Raw genomic sequence first — 10508 nt, 5'->3', positions numbered from 1 at the left:
GCTCATCCTGGGCACTGTGTCAGACTTGTTCTGCCCCCAAAGGCAGGGCCTGATGGTCATTTGGCTGGTCAGTGTCTCCCTGCTTCTTGGCTCACTCTTACTTCCTTTGCATCGCCCAGCAGAGAAGGGTTTAGGCACTGAAAAAACTCAGGGCTTGCCTGAGTGGCAGCTGACTGTTTATGTCCTACACCTGCAGGGAATCCTCTGTCCAGGAAAGGAGCTGGTGTGAGGGACAGATCCAACAGAGCGCTGCAGGAAAATGTTGGAAGCCAGCTGGAGCACGGCTCCCAGCAGAGTGTAGGTGAGAACAGCTGCCCTGCTGGACCTGGCAGCTGGAGCAGCCATGAATGTTGCCCCTTGCACCAGCCTCATGCTATTTAAACTCCAGTCCCTGAGGGAAGGTCCTCTTCCATCCACCTCCCTGTGGGATGGGTGCTGCAGGTGATGGGGCTGTGCATCAGTGGCCGCAGGTCAGCCCAGCTGAGGCTGCTCCCTGTGGGAGGTGGTAAAGGAATAGCAGATGTGCTCCAACAGCTCCACGTCTGTCCTGTGCTGGGACCCCAGGGCTGGAGGCAGCTCTGCAGGTGGGGTCTCCCCTGAGTGGGGCAGAGGGGCAGAATTCCCCCCTCTCCTGCTGCCCACGCTGGGGGATCAGCCCAGGACACAAGGCCAGGACATGTCCATCTTCTCATCCACCAGCATCCCCAAGTCCTTCACCGGGCTGCACTTTGTGCTTCCCATGTGATATTATCTTCAAGGTTTGATCACTTCCAGCATCTCTCTTACTCTTTTTTAGACAGTTCTTTGCTGTTCTCTGTTCCTCCACTCTGCCCTTAGCTCCCAGTTGTATATAAAGGTAAGTAACAACTGGAGTCTCTCCCCAGGGGCACCCAGCAGCCCTGCTCATTCTTAGAGTTGTGTTTATCCATTCAGCTGGGATCTGCATGGCCTGCTTTCTAATACCTGCAGCTTCTCAAAGGTCTCTGAAGGGAAATGCTGCTGTCTTGTTCCCTCCTCTTCACGTGGGAGATGAAACTAGGTCTTTGCTTTGTCCCCCCCATTCTGCTGTCCTTTCACTTCCGACCTTCAGAAGTGCTGTGTGTTTTGACACAACCAACTGCTTGGGCACCCCGGCCTGCTTGGGCTGTCTGTGGGCTGATGCCTCTGGGCTTTGCTTTAGGCATTGCTTGACTAGTGGATGATGTTACATGAACCAGACTGGCTTCAAGGACTGACTGAAACTGATGGAGCCAGCCAGCCTGACCCAGAGCTGAGCCATGCAGCTTTTGTGGCACAGCTGTATGACTGATGCCAAATGATGGAACCACCAGGGTAGGGGGAAGCTGAGGTTTCTCTGGGTACAGTGGAACACAGATGAGCCTGGGACAATGGTAGGTAAGGCAGAGCACTAGTAAGCAAAGATACAAATGCAATGCTGATCATTTTCCTCATGACAGAGGAGAAGGTGAAGGCCTGAGGGATGAGCATGACAGTTTCGGAGGGCACTTTCAGTCCCCCATCTGCCTCAGCACAGAGCTGCTGATCCTGATGCTGGTCTGTTCATCTTTAAGCTACCCACAGTGATGCTGTGCAAGAGCCTGGGGTGAATCTGCACTGCACTGGGGCTATGCCTCACAGCATCACTCACTCACCTCAGCAAAGCCTCTACGTTACACTGCACGCATCAGCAACCAGAGCCATGAGATCACAACATGTCACCTGCTGACTGCACACAGGCTGTGACTGATGCAGGCCAGTGTGGTCCCCTCTTGACAACCACCCACACAATGCTGCTGCCAGAGCCACCTGAGTCCCCTTGTCTCAGGATGGGCAAGCCAAGCTCCCATAGCCCCATCTTACAAGCCATGTGCACCAGACCCTTTCCACCTTGGGGGTCCCTGGGACTTGCTTCAGTTTAGCACCGTATTTCTTGTCATGAGGGAGCTACAAGTGCAGACACAGTTGGAAATGTGGTGGGCAAGAGCTGAGCAGGAACCAACACTGCCCTCCATCCACTGGCCATGCCGTGTGGTCAGTTGCCACCATCCTCACTACCAGGGTACATTGCTCCTGTGGCCCTAAGGAAGGCATCTGGGATGGCTGTGGCTGTTAGTGAGAAGTTCCAGGATGAGGAGCCACCAAAGACCGAGCCTGCAGCAAAGCAGGGCAGTGAGTTCCTGTAGGAAAAGGGATTGCTCCCACTACCCCCCTTTGGGTGAGCCCTGTGCTGGCATTTGGGATTTTTCCTTTTGTTTCTTCCTCTCATGGAATTTTGTCCCATCTCTCGCTAAGAAACAGTAATGACCAATACTTAGGAGAGATAAAAGAAGTTTCCATGGGAAGGGTGCGGCTGGCTACTCTCTTACCTGAGGGTTTCTCTTGGAGGGGCAGAGATACAGCAAGAATTGAGCTGGGAAAAGGGAGCTGGGTGCAGCTCCTCGCTCTCTTGGTCCCTCGGCTTCGGAGGACGGTCGAGCTGCGGCCTGGGGGGGAATTCACTGCTGCCGCTGCTGGAGCCCAGCCCTGCCCTGTTTCTCCTGCCATGGGTGAACCTTTGCTTGTGAGAGCAGCCATTGAACTGGGACCTTATTGGCACCCTGCCTCACTGGAAAGGACCCTTGCCAACTGTTCAGGTGCCTCAGGGGAAAAGACCCTGACACCCCACCCTTCCCAGAGGCTGCATTTCCCTGGCTGCATGCGGCAGCTGCGGAGGAGGAGCCCGGCTGCGTCTGCCCAGCTCCGCTGCTTTCTGCCGCTGCTCTGGGCTTTTTTGCTGCACTCTAAACCACACCCCCTGCCTGCCGGCACACCCCGTGCCCCCTGCTACAGCTGTGGAGTTTCTGCTACCTCTTGCTTCCTACCCAGGGTGAGCCCGCCCTGCCGTTCCAGCCGCTGCTCAGAGGTTCCTGCTCAGCCCATCTTTGCCCTTCAGCCCGGCCGCCATTGCTGTGTGGTCTCTGAGCTGGCGCCACAGCGCCCCCTGCAGGCGCGGGGGAATCCCCGCAGCCGCCCTGCCCGGCCGGGAGCCACCAGCGCCCCTGGCGGCCGCGAGCGGAGCTGCACCGAGGGGAAAGGGCCTGCGGCCGGGAGAGGCCGGCCCTGGGCTCTGCTGCTGCTCGTTGGTGCTGCCGGCGCTGCTGTTTGTGTGCCTTGGCACCCACACACACACCAGCAAAGAGCTGCTACTCCTTCTCCCGTAGCTCTGCCTGAAAGCCCCTTCATACTCTCCATTCCAAAGGAGGTTCCCACCTTCCTTGGCAGACACCTGTCTTTCAAACCAAGAGACCCTGGCATGGGCTGCTCAAACAGTTTGTGTGCACAATTCTGGGTCTCCACCATTGTGGTTTAACGCCAGCTGGCAACTAAACACCACACAGCCACTTGCTCATCCCCTGCCTCTTCCTCCTTTCTCCCCTGGGGAAGAGAAGATTGGGAAAAATAAAAGTAAACTTTACATGCTGAGATAAGAACAAAACAAAATATAAAAGGCATCTCTCAAGTCCCTGAACTTCTAGGTGGAGGTTGGGAGAGCAGAGTCCCTCCCACTGCCAGAGTTCAGGATCATCTGAGGGAAGTGACTGGGCACAAGTCTGTGGGACCTGATGAGAGGTCCCCCAGGATCCTGAGGGAACAGGCTGATGGCATTGCCAAGCCCCTCCCAACACTATTTTAAAACCCACACAAAGTCCCTGGGGGCTTTTCCTGTTTCTAAAAAGGTGAGAAAGGAAGACCCAGGGAACTACAGACCAGAGAGCCTCACTCTCTGTGCCTTGGAAGATCATCGAGCAGATCCTCATGGAAGCAGTATTAAGGCACATGACAGACAAGGAGGTGACCTGAAACAGTGTCTTGGTTTAAAAGACAGGTGTCTGCCAAGGAAGGCAGGAACCTTCCTGGGATGGAAAGTATGACCTCCTTCCCTCCAAATTGCAGACTCTGTGTGATGCTAAAGTATTTAGGCAGTTGATGATGTATCTTTATAAATCACTATCCTTTCTCTCATGTGCTAATGATTACATATTTTGAGCCTATTTTTGCTCAGTGTGAGCTTATTGTTTTATGCCATGTATTGTTTTACTTTTGTGTTGCTTTCATGTTCATACTTAGAGAAGCGCATGTTATTAACAACAAAAAAGGGGAAATATAGCCCCTCAATAACATTTAGATAATGCAATATATACACTAAAATTTTTGAAGGCAGATCATCCATTTTGACCCCCAGCAGAGCGATACTGCTCTGAAGGTTTGCATGCACAGGTTTTGTGTGGGGATCCACAGTTGGGTGTGCAGTGGCAAGGCCCAGGTGATTTACTAACCTAGGGGAGAGGGTATACATGTGTTCTATTGTCAGCATGCCACAGAGGTTACGTGCTTGTCTGGTGAAACCATACCACGAGTCAGAAAGACCAGCCCAACAACCTGATACCCCAGCTAAAGAAACTCTCAATAGTGACAAAGAGGCACCACAGGACACCAGCCATCAGCATGTGGGTGAACCCAGAGATAACATGAAGGATGTTGAAGCAGCTACAAAAAAGAACTGAAATCCTGATGCAGGGTGTAGGAGCGGCAGCAGCCCCAGAGAACACCTTCTTGGCCTACCTAGCAATAGTAGCTGGCATGAGTACCGTTTTTATTGATTGTGATCTGTATTCCATGTATCTTATCCTGTGTCCAGCAGATGACCAGTAATAGTCTTAATAAGATAATGGCTTTACAGGTGCAGACTGTTTTGGCATTAGGGTACATGAACCCTTTCACAAAAAAGTGGGAGATGTTGCGAATAAGTAAAACTTTACAAAATGAGGGCCTTGGTTCCCTTGTAAAATCATGGCTTACTCCTGTTACTTTGGCTAAGTAGAAAAGGACTCTGGGAATGACTCTGCTGAATTAGAGGTAGAAAACAGTTACATAACCATAGAAAAACAAGTTATATAACCATTGCATGTTCACATAGTGGTTTATGGTGGTTGGTAAAATTATGTTTGTTGTGCTTCACAAGAATGTAATTGATAGGGGCCTAATTGCTTAAAAAGGCCTGGTTTTTTTGCAATGAGCCAATTCCCTTTTGCACCTGCCTGGGGGATGTGTGTAATTTTGCATTGTTACACCAGATGCTGTGTTTTATTTCATAGATATTGTTAAGTTTTAGCATTTTGATATAAGAACTAACACCTTTTAAGTCATGTGAGTTAAGGTAAATGACAAAACATAAGAGACTGATGTTTCTGAACACATTTGCCCATACTCTTTACATACACCATGGACACTTCCACAGCAGAGACAGAAAAGGTACCTGCATGACCATTCCAGGAGGCAAAGACTGTCTACACTCACAGGGTGGATGTAGCAGGATGCTCTGCTTGAGCTGGGCTAGAGCAGCTTGAACTTTGTCTTATCTACCTTGACCCGAGTATGATGGGTCCACCTGTGTTCAGCTGTCCTGACTGCTGTTCCTGCAGTCCTGGTTGGATGTTATGAACAGCAAAGTCCAAAGGCAGAACTGAGCTTCCTGTCAAAGAGATTTCACGAGACACAGTATCCCAGCTACATACAGGTTTAAAACACATACAGGTTTTACATCTTCACCTCCCCCCCACATTGAAAATTAACAGGGTAAGAATCTCAGACAATTCAAAGGGGAATAACTGAATGTCCTCTTGCAGTTTGGGCTCTTCTTCTTGCCAAAGCTAATGGCAAAAGTCGTACCCATGGCATTTTAGTTTCTGTCACTAGCTTCAAAGGGTGTTTCTTTATTTCTCCATTCATCCTTTCTACTTGACCTGAATTCTCAGGGTGCCAGGGGGTATGGAGGTCCCACTGAATTCTCAAAACAGCCATAATCACTTGAAGGACCCCCCTGTAAAATGAGTTTCCCTGTCCAAGTCCACTGCCTTCACAATCCTATATTCAGAAATCATTTGTTAACTGATAAATAGTTGCTGAAGTGACTAGAAAATCCTCTGGTCACCCTGCCAGCCGGCATACCAGAGGGTATCAGAAGATACCCAAGCCCTCTTGCCCAGGGCATCTCAGCAAAATACACCCGACATCCTCGGGAAGGATGTATAGCCCAATGTCACTTCCCTGCCTTGCAATCTCCTTTGTAGTCTGGCTATTAACTTCAGCCAGGCAGCCGTCAATAGCTCGTTCTGCTAAAACAAAAGACTTGAGGCAGTACATCTTGAGGAAGGTCTCTGCCAATCAGAGAGGCACAATGACTCCCCCTATGGAGCTGTTTTACATTTGCAGGCTCAAAGCTCCTGGCTCTGTTTACTGTCCTTTGTAAATCAATTACTCCCGTCTTTCTTCTACCCCACCACCTTTAATTATCTCCAACTCCTCTGGTGGAAAAGACAGCGCCACTCCCCCTGGCAATGGCTGAGTCACAGGGAGCAAAGGGAGGAGACCCTGGCAAAAGTGCTGCTTTCTGAAAATTTCCATTGGCCAGTTGATTACCTATTGTCTCTTCTGAGTACCCTGCCTGATGTCCCCTCACATGTATTATTTCTACCTCTTTTGGTAAGCTCACCACCTCCAAAAGGTGAGTAATTGAACTCTTGTGAGCAACCGTTTTTCCCTGCAGGTTAACAAACATCTCCCAGTTTTCCAAATGCATGTACCACCCCATATGCATACTTTGCATCTGTAAATATATTCACTACTCTTCCTTGATATACGTTGCAGGCTTTTATTAAGGCATGCAATTCTGTGGCTTGTGCTGACCATGTGTATTGTAGCTTTCCCTCCTCTTGCAATTCCTTTCCTTTTACTATAGCATCTTGAAGATCCGTTTCAAGAGGAAACCTTTCCTGTTTCTCAACTCTAAATCCTCCTGTTCCATTAAAGGATTCATACTGTAATAATCTAGTGCTGGTCATCCATTTAGAACTTGATGCCAGACTTTAACAATCTTGTCATCAGTTACCATCGCACAACTCTGCAGACATCAGAGCCTCAGGTACCGTTAAAGCAAACAATGGGGCCACCCCCTTGCTTCGAAAACATTTTAGCACTAGAACTCCTTTGGCACAACCCTGTTTAACATCTACATAGAATTCTAATTCCTTTTCTGAGTCTGGCTAAAGTTTTGCGGTCTTTCTGGTGTCCATACTACAACATTGGGGCTATCTGGATTTAAAAAGTCACAGAATAAAAAGTCCTTAATCCAGGTCCTGAAATACCCTATTAATCCTAAATATTGTCACAGCTCTCCTTCAGTCCTGGGCAATGGCACGTCCAAGATTCCCTGGACCCCCTCTGGACTAACACACCCCAAGCCTTCAGTTAAAATATGCCCTAAACATTCAACCTTTCTCTCCATCACCCATGCCTTCCCTTCTGACACTCCAAGCCTCCTCTCCAGCCAGAAAACTGAACAATTTCACAGTGGCTTCCCCTACCACCTCCTCCCATTCTTCCAATAGGAGCAAGTCCTTCACATACTGCAATAACCTCATTCCTTGGGATGGAGTAAATTTGGTTAATGTCTTGCCCAAATAATCCCTTCTCCCTGTTATAAATAAAGTATGTAATTCGTGCTATTATGTATAAAACTGAAATGTAATAAAACCATGCAGAGACAGAGTTTAAAACCCCCCCACAAACCTGGCTGAGAGGAAAATTTCACAACACTAGAGCAGTTGAACAAGGAAGTTTTTTCAGCACAAATGTAATCAAGAGGTGAGGATTCCACCCCAGGTGGGGTTGGATGTTATCACCGGGACATTAACACTACAATGGCTTGATCACTATCTTCTGATATCTACATCTCAGCTGATAAGGAATTGGACATTCTGGGAAATAAAAATAACTGTTCCAGGAACCAGAGATGGCCCATTCATCACCCAGGATGGACAATTATCAGACCCAGGCCCAACTTCAGGACAAGAAAACATCATGAATATGCTAAATTGCGAGAAGAATAGAATTAATTCGGACTCTGCCCAAAAACTGTATAAGAAGGAACCAGCCGAAGCAGCATTTGTGAACTTGGGAGGTCTGGTGCGACAGAGGTCAGATCTGTACGTGTTCACCCAGCTCTGATCCTGGGCTCGGAGCTGCTTTTCTTGATCATGGCTTTTGAAACCGATATTTCGGTTGCATAATAAATGTTATTTCTTTATAAATTTTGATTGGGCTATTCTGTTTATCTTATCCCTCTTGTTCTCACTCAAAGGCAAAATACTGTTTACTATGTTCTGTAAGTGGGTACCCCAGAAGGCATCCCTTAGCAGTATGAGGAGGGAACCCAGCTCAAGATGGTACAAGGATCTGGGACCGTGGAGTGCCTGGGTTTAATAGCCTATTCTTAGGTCCTGCACCATAACTGGCAGGATAGGAGTGTTACAGGGAGACATACACCACATCAAAAGATCCGCCTTTAGCTCAGCAACAGGCTTCAACCCCTTCTTTCCTTCCCCTGAAAGAGGGTATCGCTTTTTAGACACCAGTTGTCCAGGTCACCTCACAGTAATGTGGAGTGGCTCCATATCCAGTTTTCCACATTCCAACAGCGCGAGCCTCCCCATCACTCCTTACAACACTAACTCACATTCCCAACTCCGGTCATCAAATCCCCTCCTAGCAAACCACAATCACAACTAGGAATAATCAGAAACTCGTGCTTTTCAAACCCATCTCACACATTCAGTAGACTCATGGGCATCCCCGTGTTACTTTTATTTCCTGGCAAAACTCAAATTAACACAGGCAATTCACATATACACACACATTTACCAATAGTGGTTGAATAAAATTCACCTGCTCATCTTTCCCACTTATGAAGAGAACATTTGAACAATTGCTCCCCCTTTGGCATAAAATTCAAATTAGAGAGGTTCCCATATCTACTAGGAAACTTGAAAGGAATAAGAGAGATTTGTCTTTACAAACAAACTGTGGGTCTGCTAATAGATAAAGCTAGATACTGAGAAATCAAAGAAGCAATGGGAAGAACCATAAATTCCATAGGAAAAGAAAAAGGGTGGGGGGTATACATTGGAAGGAGGTCTCTGTTAGGTGATGTGGGAAGTCTGTACCTCTCAAGTACCTCAGCAAAGGGGAAAGAGAAAGGGAAATGTGGCTGGGAAATTAGGATAAAAAGGAGGCTGCATCCTCTAACAATTTGAGAGACCCCATGGGAAATGCCCATGACCTCTCCCTTTATTTGCATAAAGTAACAGGACTCCTCTGTCTCCTTTTTGGACATAAACCTCTGGTGTTTGTGGATTAATTTTCCTGACAGAAACGCAAGGGCTCCAGTGTGGTGAGCCCCCGGTACAATAGCAGATCCTGACACCCTTAGCAACCACATACCTGAGGTGCCTTTCTAACCAATTCCTGCAAGGGCCTACTTGGCCACCTCTCCAGTGGTGGGCTCTCACCCTCCCACAGCCACCGAATCTGCAAAATCACCCGCCTCCCCAGCAACCCAAACAAAATCCCTTCTTTTTTCAGGCCGAGCTTTGGTGACGGATTGTCTCTTACACTGTACACCAAAGCCGGTCGCTGTACCTTACACTGCACACCTGAGCCACTCCCCCCCTGTCCTGCCGCAGTGTCCAGACACCCCCCAGCACAACTGTCCAGACCCCTGGGCTGCTCTCCCAGCACCACAAGCTCTGTAAAGCACCAGGTGCCGGCGCAGCTCGGCAGGCGGGCACAGCTGACGGTGCCACAAGGACGGGCAGGTGGCCGGGGTGTCCTGCAACTCCTGGGGCCGGGGGGCCACTGCAGCCCCTGCCCGCAGGGGTGGCGGCACTGGGCTCTTCCTGGCGCTGAGCCCCGGATGCCCCACAGCCACGGCTTGGCCCTGCACCTCCCCACACGTCCCCAGCCCGTGCTGCTGGTCCTGCACTCTGGCACCTGGCCTTGGCACTCCTCACCATAGAGCAACCCCCTTCAGTCCCGAGTAGTTTTCACTACCTTTAAGCAGACAAACCCAAATCCTCCAGCCTGGCTCAGTAATGGCTTGGGGAGGGGTGGGGGTGTAGGAACAATACCTCCCTGTTGTCTCTCGCCTGGAAGCCGGGAATACAAAAGACTTGCAGCTGGCCCTGTATTAGACTGCAGATTTTGAAGATAAGGCAGAGAACTTCCGAGTCCACACTGTTCTTTCCTTATCACATAGCCTCCCGCTGCTATTTGCCCTAACTGATGTCTGTATAACTTAGGTCAAAGCAACAAAGTGCTTATATAGCTTGAGTTATAAGATATCTATGTAACCTAATATCAATATAACTTAAATCATGATTTTTTATCAATATAACCTGAAGAATATCAATATAACGTGAAGCATAGCCTTCTATACTTATATAGCCTGAATCGTAGCTTTTACTTATGTAGCCTGAATCATAACTTCTATACCTATATAACCTGATGCTTATATAACCTGAATCATAACTTTTGATACCCATATGACCTGATACGAATAACTTTTTATACAATGTAATGCCTGGTATATAGTTAACTAGTTGCTTAAATCCAGAATAGACAAAAAGAGAGAA

Source organism: Corvus cornix, chromosome 20 (genome assembly GCF_000738735.6).
Source record: "Corvus cornix cornix isolate S_Up_H32 chromosome 20, ASM73873v5, whole genome shotgun sequence".
In the NCBI taxonomy this organism is placed as follows: domain Eukaryota; kingdom Metazoa; phylum Chordata; class Aves; order Passeriformes; family Corvidae; genus Corvus; species Corvus cornix.
The sequence above is the reverse complement of the archived record's forward strand: the minus strand, read 5'-3'. Positions refer to the sequence as shown.